Source organism: Halichoerus grypus, chromosome 11, assembly GCF_964656455.1.
Source record: "Halichoerus grypus chromosome 11, mHalGry1.hap1.1, whole genome shotgun sequence".
NCBI classification, from domain to species: domain Eukaryota; kingdom Metazoa; phylum Chordata; class Mammalia; order Carnivora; family Phocidae; genus Halichoerus; species Halichoerus grypus.
In genome coordinates this window covers 104,702,625-104,723,962 of record NC_135722.1, presented here as the reverse complement: position 1 = coordinate 104,723,962, position 21,338 = coordinate 104,702,625, and the positions used below count along the sequence as shown (strand labels likewise).

At 42.2% G+C, this 21,338-nt stretch overlaps 1 pseudogene; it reads left to right on the top strand.

Moving 5' to 3' along the window:
• The first annotated feature begins 19,767 nt into the window (after positions 1-19,767).
• On the top strand, positions 19,768-20,901 carry LOC144379391 (putative elongation factor 1-alpha-like 3 pseudogene; annotated as a pseudogene).
• Positions 20,902-21,338: the final 437 nt, after the last annotated feature.

The window sequence follows — 21,338 nt, the reverse complement described above, 5'->3', positions numbered from 1 at the left end:
TGTCTAGGAGCAGGTAAGGATCAGGAGCAAATTATAGAATTTTGATGCTCTGCTCATGTAATGATTTTAAGTAAACAAAAAATAATACAAAGCTTTAATTATGAGTATCTTAAGTAAATAACTGTTTTCATATTGAAGATTTACCATTCTTTTGTATGGTTTGGTTCTTGCTTCGAAGTTTCCTGTTACTATTAGTACAATTTACGACAGAGAGTATAGAACATCCTGTGCTGATCACATTAATGTTTTGTCTGTGTCTGTGTTGGAGAACTTTATTTCTGTGCCTAAGAACCTAAGGGTAGGATTCATCATTCCTGCTCTGATAGTGAAGCGCACTCCCTTTCAACGGATACATGTCTTTTGCGCTATTGAATGGATCCCAGAGGAAAAATTGGGGAAGGCTGGAGTCCTCTGGGACTGAGAGAACAACTGAGCAGGAAGATTGGATCGAGTGTCCCCGGCAGGGATTCTAGGCCCTACTCCAGCCCAGGTGGCCACAGGATATGAGCAAATCCCTTGAGAAACAGATGCTGGCTCCAGAGGGACATGATGGTCCCAGGCTCCTAGCTTCAAACTGCCAGGCAATGCTTCAAGAGTTAGGCAAGAAAATACTTGGGGATTCAAGCAAGAGCGAGAACCAAGGGCTAAAGTGAAGGAACACTTGAATGATTTAAGAAGCTGTTCAGTTGTCATTAAAAAAAAAAAAAAAAAAAAAAGGTAATTTCGTTTCTTCCAAACTTCCCGATTATTGTGGAGATTTTTCTGCTGAGTTTTACTTTAGAAAGGCATTATGCACATCAAAACTGACATAGCCGTAAGGAATTGTAGAAATTTTAGTATCTGTTGATGTGGATGAGAAACTAAAATCTCCATATTTAAAACTGTCAGATGACTTTTAAATGGATAACATTAAATTACTGTCAGAATTGTTCAATATTTTCTCATCTCTATACGATTGTTTCTTGGTAGAGGAAAGGTACAACCTAGTTTCTTAGGCTAAATGGCCATTTTTCTACTTTGTCCCCAAGCTTGCTACCAAACCCATCCCAAATGCAAGGGTATGAAATGAAATCATTTCTTAAGAGTGTGTGTGTGTGTGTGTGTGTGTGTGTGTGTGTGTGTGTCAGAGAGAGAAAGAGGGAGAAATGGAGAAAAAGAAGCAGAAGGGTAAGAAGATATCTCTGAAAGGTATATTTAAAATTAAGATGATTTCCCCAAAACCGTGAGTTTTGGTTTTTTTTAATGACACATATAAGGAGGACATTTGGAATGAGAAGCTCAAAACATACTCTTTTGTTCAAAGACTTTCAAGTTGCATTTTTTTGCATGCATTTATTACATAACAGCTGGGAATCCAAATGTCAGGATTGATTTTTTCCTCTTTCCATCCAACAGCATGAGAAAAAGTAAAAATACATTATCCTATATTAGCCCTCTTAAGCCAAATACATAAAAAAGAAAGAAGATAATGGGTACATTATGATGGAGCCATACCATTTTCTACTTGGAATGGAGCATTCAGTGAAAGGGATGCAGAACTTGAATAGCCGAGTATCATTTCTCAAAGAACTGTTACACAAGCCAGTTACTACTTCCACATAGTCTCTTACAGTTTTTGTTACTCTTCTTTTCTCCAACAGATAGGTCTAAATACTTCTTGATTGAGGGCTTGCTAGAAGTAATAAATACCCAAGGTTAATTAGCAGGGACTAATTTTTCTAAGCAGGTTCTAACTATACCCAGCTAGTGAGAAGGTGGAGGAGGATGGTAATTCTTACAAGAGGGACAGAGGTAGGAAGAAAGACAGGGTGGGAGGGAGGAAGAAAGAAAAATATTTTCATCTAATTTGGGGAAATAAACCAGGGTAGTTCCTAGGCTCTTAGATTCAGAAAGGAGAATGGAAATAAGGGAAGTGAGCTTATTGAATATCTATCATGTGCCAGATACTCTTGATAGGTTGTTGGAATTTTTAAATTTGATCTGTAGGCCTGTCTACCTTCTTCCTGATATAAGGGTACCTTTAAAAAGTAGATATCAGAGAGAATAAGAAGAAAATGTTTCTTTCATAGCAGAACCTACAGAAGTCTTACCACTTGGCAAGACCAAATCCTCAGTCATGTACAATTTCTTAGATTTTGACACCAAAGTAAACTTTAAATGAGTAATAAAATATTAATCAACTAATTATATTATCAGCCTTTGAAGTTAAATAATATTAAGTACAGCACATACCTTTTTCTTAGGCATTTAATTCTTAAAAGCTGATCTTTGCTTGTAACTTTTTTTAAAAGATTTTTTTAAATTTATTTATTTGACAGAGAGCGCACATGCATAAGCAGGGGGCACAGCAGAGGGAGAGGGAGAATCAGGCTCCCCACTGAGCAGGGCTCCTCAATCCCAGGACCCTGGGGATCATGACAGGAGCCCAAGGCAGACGCTTAACTGACTGAGCCACCCAGGTGCCCCTGCTTGTAACTTTTAAAGTCTAATTATTTTAATAATTTTTTGAAAAATATAAAAAGTAGAAAAGAGGGGCGCCTGGGTGGCTTAGCCGGGTGAACATCTGCCTTCGGCTCAGATCATGGTCCCAGGGTCCTGGGATCGAGCCCCGAATCACGCTCCCTGCTTGGCGGGAAGCCTGCTTCTCCCTCTCCCTCTCCCTCTGCCTGCCGCTCTGCCTACTTGTGCTCTCTCTCTCTGTCAAATAAATAAATAAAATCTTAAAAAAAAAAAAGTAGAAAAGAGTTTCTACTTTAATCAACGTACCTAATACAATGACAATCTCCCATGATCCTGAGATCATGACGTGAGCCGAAACCAAGAGTCTGGTCAACGACCCAGCCACACAGGTGCCCCCAGAGACAAAGATTCTAAGACATGAGCTGAGCTGGGCTGAGCTGGGCTGGCTTATTGCCCTAACCAATGTTAACCTCTCCCTGATGCTTAAAATTTAATGGCCTTTAATTCTACGTTTAAAGAACAGGGCTTAGAATGTATTTCTTTTGGGAAAGGGAATCTATTGACTTAATTTCACAGAGAAATATGAGCCTGATACCAGATCACAGATCTCGAAGAGGGCAAATGCCCTGAATTCTTAACATGCCTGTGATGGGCTGCACCCACTGGGGAGAACTGGGAGGTTTTACAGCACAGGGGATAAAGCAGTGCTGAACGAGAAGCTTCAAAGGCAAACAGGCATCTCTTAGAGTTTTGCACCTGGTTTGCTATTTACCAGCCATAACCCAGGTCACCCCTTGGTGCCTATGAAGCCTAGCTTATTTTGTAAATCTTACAGATGTATTTATGAACATCAGATGCTGCTAATTTGGGACCGATCTAAAAAAGAGAAGACTTTTTGTTTTTGTTTTTAGCTTTAACTTCTGGAATTTGCAAGAGGCCCTTTCGCTTCGTTCTGTAGCACAGGCTCTGGTCACTAGAGGGAGCTGCTGCATCAGTTGTCTGACAAATTGACAGCAGGCCCCTCGTTCTTGTCGCAGCGACTATATCCAATATCGTTTTATACCAATTCCCTCAGAAGCATAAATTGATCATTAATCCAACCATCTCTTGCATGACTTGCAAAGTGGACTGCCCTGGCCTCAGAGTCGTACAGATGGAAACACCCCTGTTCGCCAGGATGAGTTCTCAGGGACCTGGTTTCTCTCTGCAGCCTAGCGGATGATTGTCTCCTTGGCAACCAAGACTGTTTCCCTGCTTAGAGGGAGGGATAAACTGACAGAGGCCTCACGGGTAATTCCATCAGCAAACAGGTCAAAAGTATAACCCCGCATCCCCCCAAAAATACTCATTTCCCAAAACCTCACCAGGTGCTAGATTACATAAAGTAGGAACCAGCGCACGAGATTGACATTTGGAGTGGGATCACAGGGCTGCTCTGCGCTCCAGCTAAGACCCAGATCCCGAGTATGTCAAAGCAGGAAGAAATTCACAAAACTAGGATCCCCAAAGAGTAAGGAAGGACAAGATTGAATAAAATTTCTTTGGAAAAGTGGAAATCTTCCAGTTGGCTTCTGTGAGCGATTTGTGGTCTCAAGCACATTCTAACAATCCTTCCATGGTCCATCCACAAACTTAGAAGAATGAGCCAATATTATGGCAGAGAGGGCAAGAGACTTTAAAACATTTGTAGAAAATACAAGAGGAAAAGTCTCTACCTCTCCTGGACGTCTTAAGACTTACGAATCTTAAATAAATATCAATTTATGAATCATTCCCTTGTTTCAAATTCATGTCTTATTCATTCATTCAAGAAAATTAAGTGCGTTTTATGTGCCAGGTTCTAGGGACTAGGAAGTGTGTATGGAACACTGGTACTGAATATAGAATCTTTGTTGTTTTTTTTCTTTATGCTTTTTTAAATTTAACTTTTTATTTTGAGATAATTACAGATTCACATTCAGTTGTAAGAAATAAACAAATCTGGGTGGCTCAGTCAGTTAAGCGTCCAACTCCGGGTATCGGCTCAGGTCATGATCTCAGGGTCGTGAGATCCAGCCCCTCATTGGGCTCTGCGCTGGGCGTGGAGCCTGCTTCAGATTCTCTCTCTCCCTCTGCCCCTCTCCCCCCTGCTCTCTCTTTCTTTCTCTCTCTCAAAAAAAAGAAAGAAAGAAGAAAGAAAGAAAGGAAAACAAATTTAATTTTGCCACTTTAAGGTATCTTATTTTCTTCTGGTTTAGAACTTAGTCTTTGGGGGTAATTACTCAGAATTTAAATGTAGTTGATTTGTTGTTTGCTTGATTTGTTCAGTTCCCCACCCCTTCTATCAATGGAATTGAGGCTGTGAGCAATTTGGTTTCTCTATAGACAGGTAAAGAATAATTACACGCTTATACATAGGAGGTTTAGAGGAGAAATCACTACCTGACTTAAACTTGGGGTCCTGGAATGGACTTTGAAGGGTATCTGGTCCAATTCACATTGTATTGAGAGGCCTCAATGAGCATGGGAGGACCTTCCCTTAGCTCTTTTCTCTCACTGAGAATTCCCTTTGTTGGTGACTTTCCGTGTTCTGCTGTGCTAGCGGACCATGACTGGTTGTAGCATCTCTGACAAAACACGCTGGATTCCATTTTCAAGTCCCAGGGTCGTGTTTAAAGAGCTAAAAATAAAATGATGTTGTAGCATCTGATGTTTTCAGATGGTCACTTACACGGCTTTCCTCCTTTCTGAAAATAACAGAGATAAGTAGATTTTAAAGTCCTGTTCTTTGAACAGCCCAGTTCAGAGAATAAAGAGGCGCACCTAACTTCAGAGAATTCAACTGTCCAGACTCAGCCCATACTCCTTCCATCCAGAATGACAGACAGACAGACAGACGGAGACGGAGTTTGACTCTCTCCTCTTGCCTCATCGTCAGGAATAGTCAGGACACCAGATGAGTAACTACCTTCTCTTTATCTTCAAGAGATTCTCATCAGAGATCCTTTTCCCCCATTTCATGGGCTGCTAAAAAGTATAGAACCAAATGTGTGTGACCCACCTCACCTGAGTGTGTCTACCGATTAGCCTGAACGAGTGCTTGTGTGTGTTACACAAGTCGGGTGCGTCTTAAGTGTGAGCTCACACTTGGTTTCGTTTTCTTTTCTCTATCCATATTCCTCGAGCTTGACTTCTACACCTGTTTTTAAGTTTTATTTTACATAATCCAGTATTTTTGTTAGTCAGCTTACACAGAAGACCAGGATATTACTCAACTTGTTTGTTCTCAGCTGCTTCAGCCAAACATTTATTTACCTGTCTTCAAATTATTTACCCAAATTGTATCTTCAAAGCAAAATGAAGTATAGGGAAAACAAGTAAGGGGAAACAATCCTGCTCTTGAGGACTAAAAACTCCATATAATAACTCGTAAATTTTGGGAACTGTAACTGCAGATGACAGCATTAAATGCATGTTTCAGTGAGGCATTTTCACTCCGTCCACGTGGATAGAACTTCAATTTAAAGTTGTAACAAAACTTGAGTGAAACAAGAGTAAGGTTTAATCTCTTTAAGATCAGGAAGTATGTCTTCTTTTAACATGTATTTCTGCTTTCTTCTCATGTATACTTACCCAGGTAAAACAATCACAGTAACTATTTCTAAAGTGAAATTAATGTGTTATGTACCCTACAACAACAAGAACCTTAAGAACCTAAGTAATACTCACTTGACATATGAATAGTTGCTTGAAAACTTACAGCGACTCAAAAGCAAATTCAAGGTCAGAGTTGGGAAACCCCTTTTGCTCTTGGCAAACCCCTTTTGCTCTTGGTAAACTGTAAAATAAATAGGACTCCTCCCTTTGGGTCATATACACAATTTCAAGGCTCACTCGGACATATTTGTATTAAGATAAATAAGATAATCTGGACTCTAAGTCAGAGTACCCAGCAACTCCTCTCTCTCGTAATTCTTCACTTTAAAATGACAAGTTCTAGTTCGTTGTAGATTCCAAGTGATTTGTTTTTTATCTCTTTTTTTAAAAATCCCTATATTCCTTAGCTTTTTCCAATCCAGGAAGTGAATGGGTATTTCTTAGTGAGAGAGGTCCTGAGGAAGATTGCAAGCATTATACTATGCTTTGTGGAGAGGGTTCAGAATAGCTTATAATATATTATCATAAAAACAGATTGTCATCAATAGCATAATTGCTGCATGAATAATCTTGGAACAAGTGAGACCTTTCAAGCTTTTTTATTGTAGGCCATCATTATGCTCACCACACAAAACAAATGCCTTCTGGGAATTTTTCTCTAGTTCGTATTTCTCGGTTTTCAACATAAGATATCTAAAGGACAAAAGAAGCTGGCTGTTCCGGCTATAGGGATAACACTGTAGGTAGCCACCGACGATTTATGCAGTACATGAATGAAAAAAGTTGCACATATGATGAAATATTGGCGAGTTGTCCTCACTACCGTCATAATATTTGGCACTGAAATTTAATAACTCCTTCTGCATATAGATGCCAAAGAGCATTTTAACATTAATTAAAACCCCCAGTGATATCGGATGAAAGGGATACTGTTAATGCAATTTTACATATAAAAAACAGAGTCACAGAGATTAAGAAAGTGACCTGGACAGATTTTTTAGATTATTCATAATGCCACAATATATCACTGATAAAAATGGAAATAGGCACAGCCTCCCACAACCACCACGGGACTCGGCGGGGGCCTCATAATGGAATAGAAGCCTGGTAATTAGGCTTTCTGGTTTCTACAGATGTTCTCACTCTTCTGCCCTGCATTCCCTCAGCACTAATGAATTCGGGATTAATTTGCAATAGATGATTAAAAAGTAAAAAGCTTTCTTCAACTCCTTTAGGGCAGAAACCAGTTCTTTCATTTTCCCTGGATTTCTCTGGATTTCCCCGGCTCGGCTTCAGGACATGTGCGCGTTAAGAAGGCTTCCTTACTTCGAGAGTCCTCCTGGCCTTTGCGATGCTGATGGACACTGCGGAGCTCCAAGAAGGAAATACTACTGGCAGATGTATGTGACCACCAAACCTCTATTTCATGGGTATGGTAGGCAGAATAACAGGCTCCGAAAGATGTCCATGTCCTAATCCGTGGAAATTTACACGGCAAAGGGAATGAAGGGAGCAGATGCAATTAAGGTTGCTAATCTACCGAGCTCAAAATACCGAGGTTAACCTGGATGATTTAGGGAGGACCGATATAATCAAAAAGGTCCTTTTTTAAAAAAGTGGAATTGGGAGGCAGAAAAGAGTCGTTTTAAGAGTGATACAGCATGAACCCTCGTGCTCTGTTGGTGGGAATGTAAATTGGTGTAGCCACTGGAAAGCAGGTTCTCAAAAAATTAAAAACAGAGGGGCACCTGGGTGGTTCAGTCAGTTAGGCCGACTCTTGACTTCAGTTCAGGCCGTGATCTCAGGGTTGTGAGGCTGAGCCCTGCATTGGGCTCCACGTTCAGTGGGGAGTGTGTCGAGACTCTCTCCCCCGCCGCCCCCTCCTCCTCCGTGCTCACGCTCTCTCTCTCAAAAAAATAAAATAACTGAAACTTTTTTAAAAATTAAAAACAGAAATACCATGTAATCCAATAATTCCACTTCTGGGCATTTACCCAAAGAAAACAAAAACATTAAATTGAAAGGATATATGCACCTCTATGTTCATTGCAGTATTATTTACAGTAGCCAAGCAGAAGCAACATTAAGTATCCATTGGTAGATGAATGAATAAAGAAGATGGAGATTGATCGATCAATCTGTCTATCTATATACACACACAATGGAATGTCCCTCGATCATAAAACAGGATGAGATCATGCTACTTGTGACAGTACTGCTGGACCTAGAGGATGTAATGCAAAGTGAATTAAGTCAAACTGAGAAAGACAAATACCATATGATTTCACTTCTACGTGGAATTTGAAAAACAAATGAATAAACAAACAAAAAGCGGAACCAGACCTATAAATACAGAGAACAAACCGATGGTTGCCAGCGGGCAGGAGGGCTGGTGGGGGATGGTCAAAATGGGTGAAGGGGAGTGGAGGGTACCGGCTTCCAGCTACGGAATGAGTGAACCATAGGAATAAAAGGCACAGCACAGGGAATATAGGCGACGACATCATACTAGTGTTGTACGGTGACAGGCGGTAGCTATACCATGGGGGGCACAGCCTAACACAGAGAGAAGTCGAATCACTATGGCGCTTGCCTGAAATTAATGTAACATCCTATGTCAACTATACCCGAATTCAAAGAAAAATTTTTTTAAATATTTTATTTATTCATTTGACAGAGAGAGAGCACAAGCAGTGGGAGAGGTAGATGGAGAGGGAGAAGCAGGCTTCCCGTGGAGCGGGGAGCCCGAAGCGGGGCTCGATCCCAGGACCCTGGGATCATGACCTGAGTCGAAGGCAGACGCTTAACTGACTGAGCCACCCAGGCGCCCCCAAAGAAAAGTTTTTTAAGAGCGGTGCAGTATGAGAAACTCTACTGGCCGTCCCCGGCCTTGAAGATGAAGGAGGCAAAGGAATGTGAGCAGCCCGTAGAAGCTGGAAACAGGAAGGAAATGGAGTCTCCCCCAGAATCCCCAGGGGAGCACAGCCCTGCCAACACCTTGATTTTAGCCCAGATGGGCCCATTTCAGACTTTTCACCAGAACTGTAAGAGAAAATTTGTGTTGCAATAAGTCACCAAGTTTGTGGTGATTTCCTACAGTCGCTGTAGGAAACAAATCCAGTGGGCCACCTAGTACCATCTTACTAACACCTCTCAGAATTACAGCTGTGTTACAGTGTGGGGAGGAGATGCTATTCTGCCTGGAACAGGGGCCCACATCAGACTGGCAAACAATAAATAGTACAGATTGAATAATTCATTTTATGGTGTGAAAATTATCGGTACTTGGTCTTTGGGCCAGCCAGTCTGTTAGCCTTTCTATCCCACTACCTGCATGTTTTTCATTTTATAATAATAATTTCCAGCAACCATTTTGAATCATGAAGTAAAAATATGTTGACGTTAAATGAGGTTGTAATAAACAGTGTGAGATAGGTTGGTGCATCTCAAAGTTTCACGTGCTTGCCAAACCATCTGGAGAACCCTCTTGAAATGCAGATCTGATCCAGTAGGTCTGGGGTGAAGGCTGGAAGTATGTATTTCTAACAGGTGCCCTAGTGATACCACTGCTAGGGATCTGCGCACTGCACCTTAGATAGGAAAGAAAAAGAGGACAGCCCATGTCAGACGCTGCTTGAGTCCGTGCTCTGGAGTGTTTCTGTCCTCCTTACAAGTAGAATCAATGGCAATCCCCCTTCTGCCATCTTAAGCAGAAGATATTCAAGCAATTTTAGTTTAATACTTAGAAAACTCCGTTAGAAGCTTCTAGTTAATATAGTACATTTTTAATTTTAAAGTGAATGTATTCTCATGAGAGACAATTTGTAAAACAGAGGAAGAATTCACAGCCCTAGCACCCAAAGATATACCCTATTAACATTTTAATGTTTTTCTTTCAAGACTTCTTTCTCTGCATAGTTTCTGTTTTATATATCTGAAATCATGTTGCATATCTCAATTTTTTATCTAAGTTTATATACATATATATATGCACGGCGAGGCAGATTGAATTATTGGTCATGATTCCTCACTCCCCTCTAATGGAATTACACATCCGCACCTTTGCCACTCTGGTGAAAAGTGTCCAATCCTTCACCCCATTCTAATAGAAATATGCATTGCTCTTGCCGAGCTGGGAGACAGAGAGTACTTACCCACGCCTTGACTTTGAGCTTGGCCAAGTGATTTAAGTTGATCAAAAGGATATTCGTGGTCAGTATAGGTTTTATTATTCAGGTATGGCAAGGCCCACAGGTAAGGAAATAACCATAATTGGAAAGAAAGTTTGTTCTAGTCACGGATCTCAAGGGCATGCCATACCACTGGCCACACAGGGATGCACCGGCTCAGTCAGGAGGCGAAAGGCCTGATGGGAAAATGTGAACAAGAACTCTGCTGTGGTTTCTGTGGGAAGGAGTGAGCAAGGAAGGAGATGCAGGATTGGCGAGTTTGAATAATTTCAATGGGCTCTGTGGCATTGGGACTGTCCCTTCGTTGTCTGGTCCCTGGCCCTGGGGCGATTAGGCCAAGGGGATACTGGCCTAAGAGCTTGATAAAAGAGATAGTAGGGGTTAAGGCCTCTGAATTGGTTTGCATATGAAGGGTGCTCTGAAGGCTATTGTTTGCTATCTCTAGGAATCAGCTAGTTGGAATAGCAGTCCCTCCAGGGTCAACAAGACCCAAAGCTGTCAAAGCACCGAAAATACAGAATAAAGACATGATGAACACATCATGACGCAAGCAGAGGCTTGGAATGTGCTGTCGTGGTTGGACGCGTTCTCTTGAAATGCGGTTGTCCAGGATGAGAAGTGCTCTGACAGCCGGAGAAGGACCATGAGTGGAACAGACTCCCCACCCAAGGCCAGGAGCTGAGGCAGCAGATGCTCCGCTTCAAGCCGAGCCAGGCCCCAGCCAGTCCCCAGGAGTGAGAAACTGATGTTTATTGCTGCATGCCTCTCAGAGTTTGTGGTTGGTTGCTACGTGGCGTTATTGTGGCGATCGCTGAATAAGACAGAAAGTATTAGTAGAACTGGGGTGCTGCCATAACAAATCCCAAAATATGTGCAATGGGCTTTGGGACTGGGGAGAAGGCAACAAGGAAATTGTTACCGGAGCCTGGAAAAAATGTTGATCCATGTTCTATAGTAGTGACACATTTTTTTAAACTGTTACCTGCAGTAAACTGACAGACAATGGATGAGATAAAGTTGGAACAATGAGCAAGCAAGTTTCAAGGCACAGTGTGGACAGGGTAAGTGGCTCACTGCTAATTTTAAAAGGTACAATGAGATATAAGAGATGGGTTCAGGCAAAACATGGCTGGTTTGCAAATAGAACTGAGAGTGAACAGACACAGCCCAGAAAGCCTAGGATTTACAGGGAGGAAAAATTACACTGCATTGAGAAAAATTCTCTCAGTTAGAATTAAAAGTGATTGTGACTCTTTGAGATACACATATACCTCTGGATTCCTCCCCCTCCCCCAACTTCCTTTAGGCAGGAAGCAGGCCGAGAAGGCTGCCCAGCCCCTGGACTGGGTATATGCTCCAATGCCATCTTCAGACATGGCCAGGGAGGGAATTTTGGCAAAGAAGGACCTCCTGAAGAGTAGAAACAAGAGCCTGCGGAGAAGTCAGACGGGTCTGGAGAGCAATTCCCAGGGACCAGTAATGGGGTCTAATCCAAGAACATTCCCTGCCCCCAAGGTAGAGGACCCTGGCAACATTTGCCTACCAGGACTTCACAATTGCTATAAACTCATGACTGCTATAGGCTTCTCACTCTTCCCCTATTAGAATGGGGGTGTTCATTGTGGTCATCTTGTTCCTGTTCCATTTTTACATGTTGCGTGTGGGAGGGGACAGATAACTTGTCTTTTTGGTTGAAATGTCTCCAGACCAAGAGGAATCACATCTGGAGTTGACGTAAATAACAGCAATGCTATCTTTCTAGCCTGATGGCAACATAGAATGAGATTTGGGGGATGTTAGGATGGGAATGAGTATATGTGGGAAGGATATGAATAACGGTGATGGAGACCAGACTGTGGTAGATCGAATGATTGGTGCCAAGTCTTTATTCCCTCGTAGTAGAATGACGTATACACATTCTTGCCACACTCTCATGGCAGGCATGGGGTACTTTCCCACCCCTTGACTTTAGGCTTGGCCCTATGACTTACTTTGGCCAAGGAAAATTTAGCAGCCATGAAGCAAGCAGATGCTTAAAATGTGCTGTGTACATACTCTTGCCCTTTTGCTCTCTTCCTCCACTCCAGGAGTCGGCCATGAGAAGAGCTTCCCCCAGGTAGCAGGTGCCCCCTCAGCCTTCGGCTCCAAAATGAATACAGTGTCTCATACATGAGCCTGAAACCAAAGCCAGTTTTTCTGAAGCCAAAAGCAGAGCCCCACCCTAGCTTCCCTGCAGACATCTGCATGAGAAATAAATGCGAGTTGTTGCTCATAACCCAGATTTAGTGCCTGTTTGTTATGCAGCCTTATTGAGCAATAGCAGACTAAGACATGTATTTTTCTATGCCATTACATATTCTTTAAGAATACGTGGGTGAATATATCAATTCCTTTGAGTAGTTTCACTTACATACCCATTCCTTGATTTTGAGACATTTAGGTTTAGCCTCAGGTGTTGGGGAAGGGGGGCAATGGGTAAAAGGGCTTCTGTTTTTTCTTCTTTTAACAACCCTATAAGAACATATTGATATGTAAATTTTTTCCATACTTTGGTTTATTTTTATAGGGTTCAAACTGGATAATAGTAGCTCCATCATAAGGTTGTTGTGGGAATTAAAAGACATAAAATACATGAAGTGCCAGGCATCTTATCTGTGATATAAGGAACACTCAATAAGTGATTGTTTTTATTATTTTTTGTTGTAGAGTCTTAGAAGTCGAAAAAAAAAATTCAAAGGTCTGGACATGAAATGTAAAGCTGTTCTCGAAAAGAGTGTACATCAGTTTACATCGGTTTACATTGCTAGTAGCAGCATATGCGTTTTAGCCCACCTACAAACAACTGCAACTTTTTAAACCTTTGTCAATTTTAACAGGTAAGAAATGGTATCTCACAGATATTCTAATTTTTATAGCTTTTATTACAGAGGAGGTGGACATTTTTTAGTGAATTTCCTAAGGTATGTATGCTCTTCTGTGAATTACCAGCTAACATAACCGTTTCCATCTGTCATTATGAGGCTAGTCTTCCTCGGGTCTGATAGACTTCCCTGGTGCCAAAAGCCTGACTTATTTCTGGGTGGTTCGTTGTCACACACAGCTGCTGAGCACTTAAGTTTAGCTAGTGCCATGTGTTGCTAGGATAGTATTTCAGATGGACTGGGTTCAGTAAAATATATCATTAGGATTTATTTGACCTATTTCTTTTTACTTTTTGAAATATAGCTACTAGAAAATGTGAAATTCCGTATTTCTATAGGGCAGTGCTGGTTAGACCTTTGAATGCTGCTTGCCTGAAATTGTCTATTGTCGAATCTCATCGCCCTCACCCTCATATTGGGTTCTCCCGATGCTGTCTACCGCACAGTGCATCACCTATGTGGTCTGTTGTCATTCCTACACACAGAGAGCACTGTGCTGAGTCTAAATCCCTCACGACCAAGTCTCTGCTCAATGTTATCCCTATTTTATCCCACCTCCTCCTAATTCAATTCCCTTCTCCTGTGACTAATCCCCCCTTGTCTAGGGAGGATCTATCCCTGAGTGAAATAGCAAACTTGATAGAGATTTTCAACCCTACAAGGTATTTTAAACAGATTCTATTCTTTATTATTTATATGTGCATATTCTATTTATTCTATTTCTGTCGTTTGAAACATACGATTTTGCAAAGTTCTTTTTCTCTTTTGCCATTGAAAGTCACTAACATACAAGGCTAGTAAACAATTTTCTGTGTTTTCCAAATTCCCCTGCCTCTGCCCACACTTTCCAGCACAACCCTGAATCTCAGACCACATTAGTGAAGACAACCAAAGGTTACACAGGTCCCCCCAACACCGTCTCCAACTAACCCAAATGTCACACACGTTTGCTCACAATCCCTGGACTTTTTTAGTCTAGAGGGCAGGGTAGGTATGTGTTAACATTTCTGGCTGTAGTAGGAGACTCTTGAAAAGCCATTTCTGAAGGATTCAAGAAAAAGAAATCCTTGCTAATGTAAGACAGAATTCTGAACGTATCGGAAAAGATGATCATATGTCACTTGGAAATTCAACCTCATTTTTTAGAAACATGGCTCTTTCCTGGTTGTCTAAATGTTCATGATTGTGGGGCTTTTTCACCACAGGGAAATATCTATAGCACATTTTTAATGCCAGACCAGCTTCCTCCTTGGGCTCTACCCCTACCTGGCCCACTGCTTTTTCACCTCCCCTGACATCCCCCTGGGTGCCTGGGGAATTCAAGCCAATTTGAATATGTAATCATGTGGAATAATAAGTTCAAGTGCACTCTCTGGGGAGTTCTCTGGCTTCTACCCAGTTCCCTGCAACTAGTTTTCTAAGTGTCTTTGAGAGATGCTGAGAACACCATGCTGGCTGGTAACCTTTTGACAGCTTAGTCATTTTCTGCTCACCCTGGCTAGAAGCCCAGCTCCAAAGAATGTACAGGAAGTGGGCAAGGGAAGTTTCTTCCCTTCTAAGATTCACGAGGGCACACTTTCCGCAGCCTGAGGGAGAGAGTTGGGCAGGCTTTGAATCAGTGTATTTTTAAGCATTCATTATTCCGACAATGGAGTTCCACAAAACCAGCATTTATTCCTTTTATGTAAGTCACATAGAGATTTCCCCAAAACGTATTATAATACCAGGAAGTAAATAACCATTGCCTTGTTTTATGAATATGAGAAATTTCTGTGAAGATGCCTAAATATTTTGATTAATTTAAAACTAGATGAGCTGATGTGTAGGTATTTACAACATCAAAGTACTTCTCTGATTGAATCAATTGCTAAAATGTAAAATCTCAGAAGGTAGGGCATTCATCTTAAATAGCGATTTAGAAATGGTTGCCTTGGTATTCCAGAATCTGATTTAAACACCAGGGTGATCAGTTTGGAGAGAAGGACCTCCCTCTGGATTTAGTAGTCAGACCGAAGTACAGATGCACCTGCTACACCTCTCAAATATACGATGATAATGAACAATATCAGTAAATGTCTGAATGGCACTCGCCATTCTTTCCTCTATGTAGTCTCACCTATATGGTCTATTTAACCTTCAAAGCACATGTCTGAGAGGCAGATATTATTAGTCTTAATTGTGGATGCTGTTGCAGTTGAGACTTTCTTCTCGTTGCTGCTAATGGTGTAAGAATAACCATCTGTCTTGAACTCGGGCATAGCCGCTCAGGTCAGAGCTTCTGCAGATGGAGCGTGCACTATTTTTAGATGGGGCTCCACAACGCAGTTGTGATGCAAGTGTCACATGTGCGTGCCTTTTTGACTCAGCAGCCGAGTTCTGTTTCACACTCTTCCCCTTCTCCAAACTCCTGGCGCAATGACACAGAGGGCATTTGGGACACCCTGTGCTGGGCTGCTGCACACACCACATCTCCGCAGTGTGGCCGTAAGCCCCCGGAGGCTTATGACGTGTGAGACCTTATTGTGGGGCCCTGAGCAACCTGCATCAATACATGTTCATCGATAACGGGCTTCCATCAAATTTCCGCGGCCACCGTGTCGCATCACAGTCCTGACCCCAGGGCAGGACCTTGAGGGTCACCGAGGATGGAGAGAGACGTCCTGTCAAGCCACAGTCCAAGGAGAAATTGGAACTGAAGAATGGCTGGGCCTCCCTGTCATGGCTAGAGGTTTCCAGAGAGGAGACAGAGTCCACACTGAGGTGTCAGAGAAGTTTTTGGTTTGGGTGACTAATATTTCTTAAGATTCCTGCCAAGGACTCTCACATCTAGAGCACTTTCTCCCAGGGTCTGACCCCCTGCTGCTCTCTTCCTCAACCACTACCCACGGCTTCTCCTGTCCTTTCTGGCCTCGCCTATCAGCAGCAGAAATAGATCCTTCAATTTGGAAGGACGCTTTCATGCAAATAGCTAAGACCCTATCCGGTTTGGGTTTTTGTTTGTTTGTTTGTTTGTTTTATTTTGCTGCTGCAAGAATAAAGAATTTAATGTGGTGATATGGTCACTTTCACACATCTTTCTCCAGCTATTTCCCCTTTTCCAAGCCTGTGGGCAACCCTGAGCTCGTTGCCTCAGGGAAGGGATGCAGCTGGTCAGAAAGCAGAAATAACCAATGGGCACTTTTTGTCTCTGCATCTGGGGGTGGGGGGTTGAAACCTAGAGTTTTGGAGATGACATGAAGACAACATGTGTGGGAGAAGCAGGGATCAAAGGGACATCATTTCTTCCACTCCCTGCCTAGAATAGGCTATTCTGTGGGCTGAGGGAGGAGGCAATGAGAGCAGAGAGAGTGACAGGTCCGGGAGCCACGTGCCCTTCTTTCTAGGCAGTGCCCTGGGGAGGCAGCAATACCCCGACGAGGAAATGGCTTCATACAGAGTCTCAGCACAGCGATCCATCACTTAAAGTTTCCCTGCCTTTAAATGATGCAGCCACACATCCGTGCGAGGCCCCCACCCTAAAGGGCCGTGATGCAGGCCAAATGCTGTCGCAGGGTAAGCCAACATAAGCAGGTGGCTGAGGCCCAGAAGGCTTCCCGCTCCCCCAATTTACTGGCCAAGGCCCATGTAAATCCCTCTAGGGCCTTTGTCTCTGCCCCCCAGAAAGAGGGTGAAACCAAAAATTACCTGAGCTTGTTACTCTTAGCCTGACAGTAGGAGGATTGAGCATAGAGTTGAGTTACAAAAGTTGTTTTTCTGGATTAACTGAGTCTGTGGACCAAGACTCATCTATCTATTGTATATATAAAACATCTATAACTATATAATAAATAGTCAGAATGCTATCTGTATTATTAATAATATTATATCAGTGAATTTGAAGTCAGCTACAAAATCTGAAAGGTAATTTTTCACGCGTAAGGGACTGCCAATTGACCTTCATGTGGTTCCTATGTCCAGATAGAAAAGTGTTGATTTAGTTTATTGCTCTTTCAAAATCCACTCTTAAAAAAAGAAAAATGTTATCTAAAGATTTATTGTCACTTTAGGGGGAAGAGAGGGCGGAGCGGTCCTTGTCTCTGTTTCACTCAGCCCTCTGCTGATTCCTTGGAGAAGCAGAGGAATGCATGTACATTTCGGTTAGACTTTTCACTCTGCTAGATTTGACCATTCGTTCCAACTATGCGACTTTTGAGTCCCAGTTATGTTAACCAAGATTCTGGCTGCCCACTTCATATCACGCTATCACCTCATCTAAAAAAAAATTTTTTTGAGAGAGAGAGAAAGAGCACACGTGCATGAGTGGAGGTGGGAGTTGTGGGACAGAAGGCAGGAAAGAGAGAGAGAATCTTAAGCAGACTCCATGCTCAGCATGGAGCCCACCGTGGGGCTGGATCTCACGACCCTGAGATCATGACCTGAGCCAAAATCAAGAGTCCGACACTTAACAGACTGAGCCACCCATGCGCCCCACCTCATCTAAAATTTAATCAACACATGAATCTACTTCTTCAACAGCTTCTTTCCTCTCCTCCTTATTCTTCCATTTCACCATCTTTGCAGACCCTCATCCTTAGACCATTCAGCCCATCTTCCTCTTCTTCAGCTTCATCCCAAGGTGAGAGTGTCATTCTCCTACAGCTGAGGACTGCTGGACAAAACTCACACATCAGTGCTGATTGACGTCACAACCGATGCATGTGTGTCAATCCCCTGAGCCCTCCTGAGAAACAGGAGCGTCTTTCCTCCCCTCCGCCAAGGTAACACCACTCTCTTCGGTTCTCCTCTAGCCTCCCTGACCTTTGTCTCTTGGTCCTCATTGTCAGCCCTTTTCTTCTTTCCTTAAATAGTAGTGCTACCTTTGTTCTAGCCTCAGCTCTCTTCTCACGCCCCTCTGAGATACCCAGGCCCTGTGAAAACTATAACAACCATGTGAGCTGATGATCCCCAGATCAGCATGAATGGGGTAAACTGAGAAATACAGATTACACAGAGCTGAATAAGTCTTCAGGACGTTGAATTGATATGGACCGGGGTTATCATCAAACTTCACTAAATCTGAAGGCCCAAGGACCCAAGAAATAGGAACAGAAAGGGGGCAGAAAGACCTATCCCTTCACTCTTGATGTTCTCCAGTGAGACTGGAGAATCAGTCCTTAATGAGATGACGTTCTACCCAAGGCGACCTGATGATGGCTGGCTATTTAGTGAGAAATGTTGGAAGATTATCCAGACAAAGAATAGGACTTCCCATATTCATAGGAGAATTGAGGACTCATACCTTCTCTCTTTGTGGGCTGCCTTTTACTATAAATCTAAGTGGAGCTGCCCCTGGCTTAGTAGGGACAGGAATGAAGTTGCTGACAGCTACAACTTCCAATTACTCCATGGTACAAAAACAAAATGGGAGCAAGATGTCCACCACTACTGTATTTTCCAGGATTATTAAAATAAACTGACTTGATATTTAAAATTGATGTTGAAAAAGCATTATCTCTATATTAGATGTAGAAACTATATAATAATGAAACAATCTGTAGGCAAAATATACCCCCTCTCTGGATACCATATCCTAAATAGAGCTTTCTTGGTTAATACTGAGTACATTATAGTCAGTACCCATAGCAGTATATGGATTTGAATATTGCTGTTAAATTCCAAATAATTGATAAAATACAAACTTGAATTAATGTTACTTCATGTTATTTATTTTTCTGCTCAACAGAGGTGAGTTGGTGTGAAGCTGGACTGTTCTATAAGACAGAAGCAGAAATTTCTTTCTTGCAGGATTATGGAGAAGAAAATTATGCAAAGAAATATAACTTAAATCTGAAAGAGACACGTCTAATATTTATCAAACATCTCTACCTAGACTAAAATATTTAATCCTCTCAAAGTCATCTGAGGCATAGGCGGTGTTAAGACTATTCCATCAATGCAGAAACTGAGACTTAGGAATATAAGTAGCTAACTGAATATCACACACCCAGTGAGTGGCAGAGGCAAGGTGCAAACCCAGGTACATCTTATGTGGATATCTGATTCCAAACTCTGCACTCCTTCCTAGGGCATCCCATTTACCGTCTGAGCCATTTTACAGGTTACAGAACCAATAATTCATTTCTTCTCTCTCCTGACGGATAAGAAACCTACAGCTCAGAGTAATGAGTGTCTTCCCAAAGTTCCATGATTATTTAATGCCACAGAATTCAAACCCACTTTTTCACAATGGATTTGCACTAGGACACAGATAACATGAAAACCACCCTTAAATCTAAGCCAAAATGGGAAAGGAGAGGATTCATATTAATATCATTGTCCCTGGACACATGGATTAGGGCAAGTCTACCACCACCTGATCTACAAATGTGCTGGGATTGACAACAGAACCACAGAAAAATTTGAGCCGGAAGCTGCTGAGGTGGGAAAGGGCTCCTTTCAGTATGCCTGGGTCTTGGATACACTGAAAGCTGAACATGAACATGGTTATCACCATTGATATATCCCTGTAGAAATTCCAGACCAGCAAGTAGTACGCAACCATCACTGATGCACTGGGACATAGACTTTACCAAAACATGATTACAGGCACATCTCCCACCGACTGTGCTTCTTGATTGTTGCTGCTGGTGTTGCTGAAACAGACATCTCCAAGAATGGGCAGACCTGGGAGCGGGCCCTTCTGGCTTACACAGTGGGTGTGAAACGACTCGTTGGTGGTGGTAACAAAGTAGATCCCACAGAGCCACCCTCCAGCCAGAAGAGGGACAAGGAAATCATGAAGGAAGTCAGCACCTGCATTAAGAAATTGGCTACAACCCTGACACAGCAGCATTTGTGTCCATTTCTGTATGGAATGGCCACCACATGCCGGAGCCAAGTGCAGACATGCTTTGGTTCAAGGGCTGGAAAGCCACCCATAAAGATGGCAATGCCGGTGAAGCCATACTTCTTGAAGTTGTAGATTGCATCCTGCCACAAACTTGTCCACCTGACAAACCCTTGCATCTATCTGCCCCTCCAGGACATCTACAAATTCATGGTATTGGTACTGTCCCTGTAGAGTCTGGTGTTCTCAAACCACGCCTGATGGCCTCCTCTGTTCTAATCAACATTACAACTAAAGTAAACTCTGTTGAAATGCTCTTTGAATGAAGCTCTTCCTGGAGACAATGTGGGCCTTAATGTCAAGAACATGTCTGTCCAAAAAAAAAAAAAAAAAAGAACATGTCTGTCCAAAATTTGTCATGGCACTGCAGCTGGTGAAAGCAAAAAGACCCACCATTGGAAGGAGCTGGCTTCACAGCTCAGGTGATCATCTCCAACCGTCCAGGCCAAATCAGTGCTGGCTATGCACCTTGCTGGATTGTCCCATGATCTCTCCTGTTGCTTGCAGGTTTGTTGAGCTGAAAGAGAAGATTAATTGTCATTCTGGGAAGAAGCTGGAAGATGGCCCCAAGTTCTTGAAATCTGGTGTTGCTGCCATTGTTGATATGGTTCCTGGCAAGCCCATGCATGTTGAGAGCTTCTCTGACTATCCTCTGCATCATTTTGCTATTCGTGACATAACACAGATGGTTGCTGTGGGTGTCATCAAAGCAGTGGACAAGAAGGCAGCTGGAGCTGGCAAGGTCACCAAGTCTGAAGTTCAGAAGACTAAATGGGTATTATCCCTGATACCACCACCTCAGTGGTAATCAGTCATGGAAGAACATCCCAGAACTGACCATTTAAGTTTAATAATAAAAGAATGGTTCATGATAGTGCCTTGTAAAGCCATCAGAAGGTAAGGAAAATGTTTTATGGACCATTTGGGGTGTGTGTGTGTGTGTGTGTGTGGCAGTTTTAACTTATTAGTTTTTAAAATCAGTACTTTTTAATGGAAACAACTTCATCAAAAATCTGTCACAGAATTTTGAGTCCCATGGAAGCAAAGTTTAATGAGAAAACTGTATCTTCTTTTGGTCAACACTATAAATCCCTATAGTACTACTTAGGAAGAAGCCTTAAATAAGACTTGTCCATAATCTATTTCTGTTGTTCCATCTTCTGAAACTTCAAAATTTGATAATTCTGGATTAACATTTTTTTGGGGGGTGGAAATTGTTTTTTTTCCCCCATTGTCTGAAAGGAA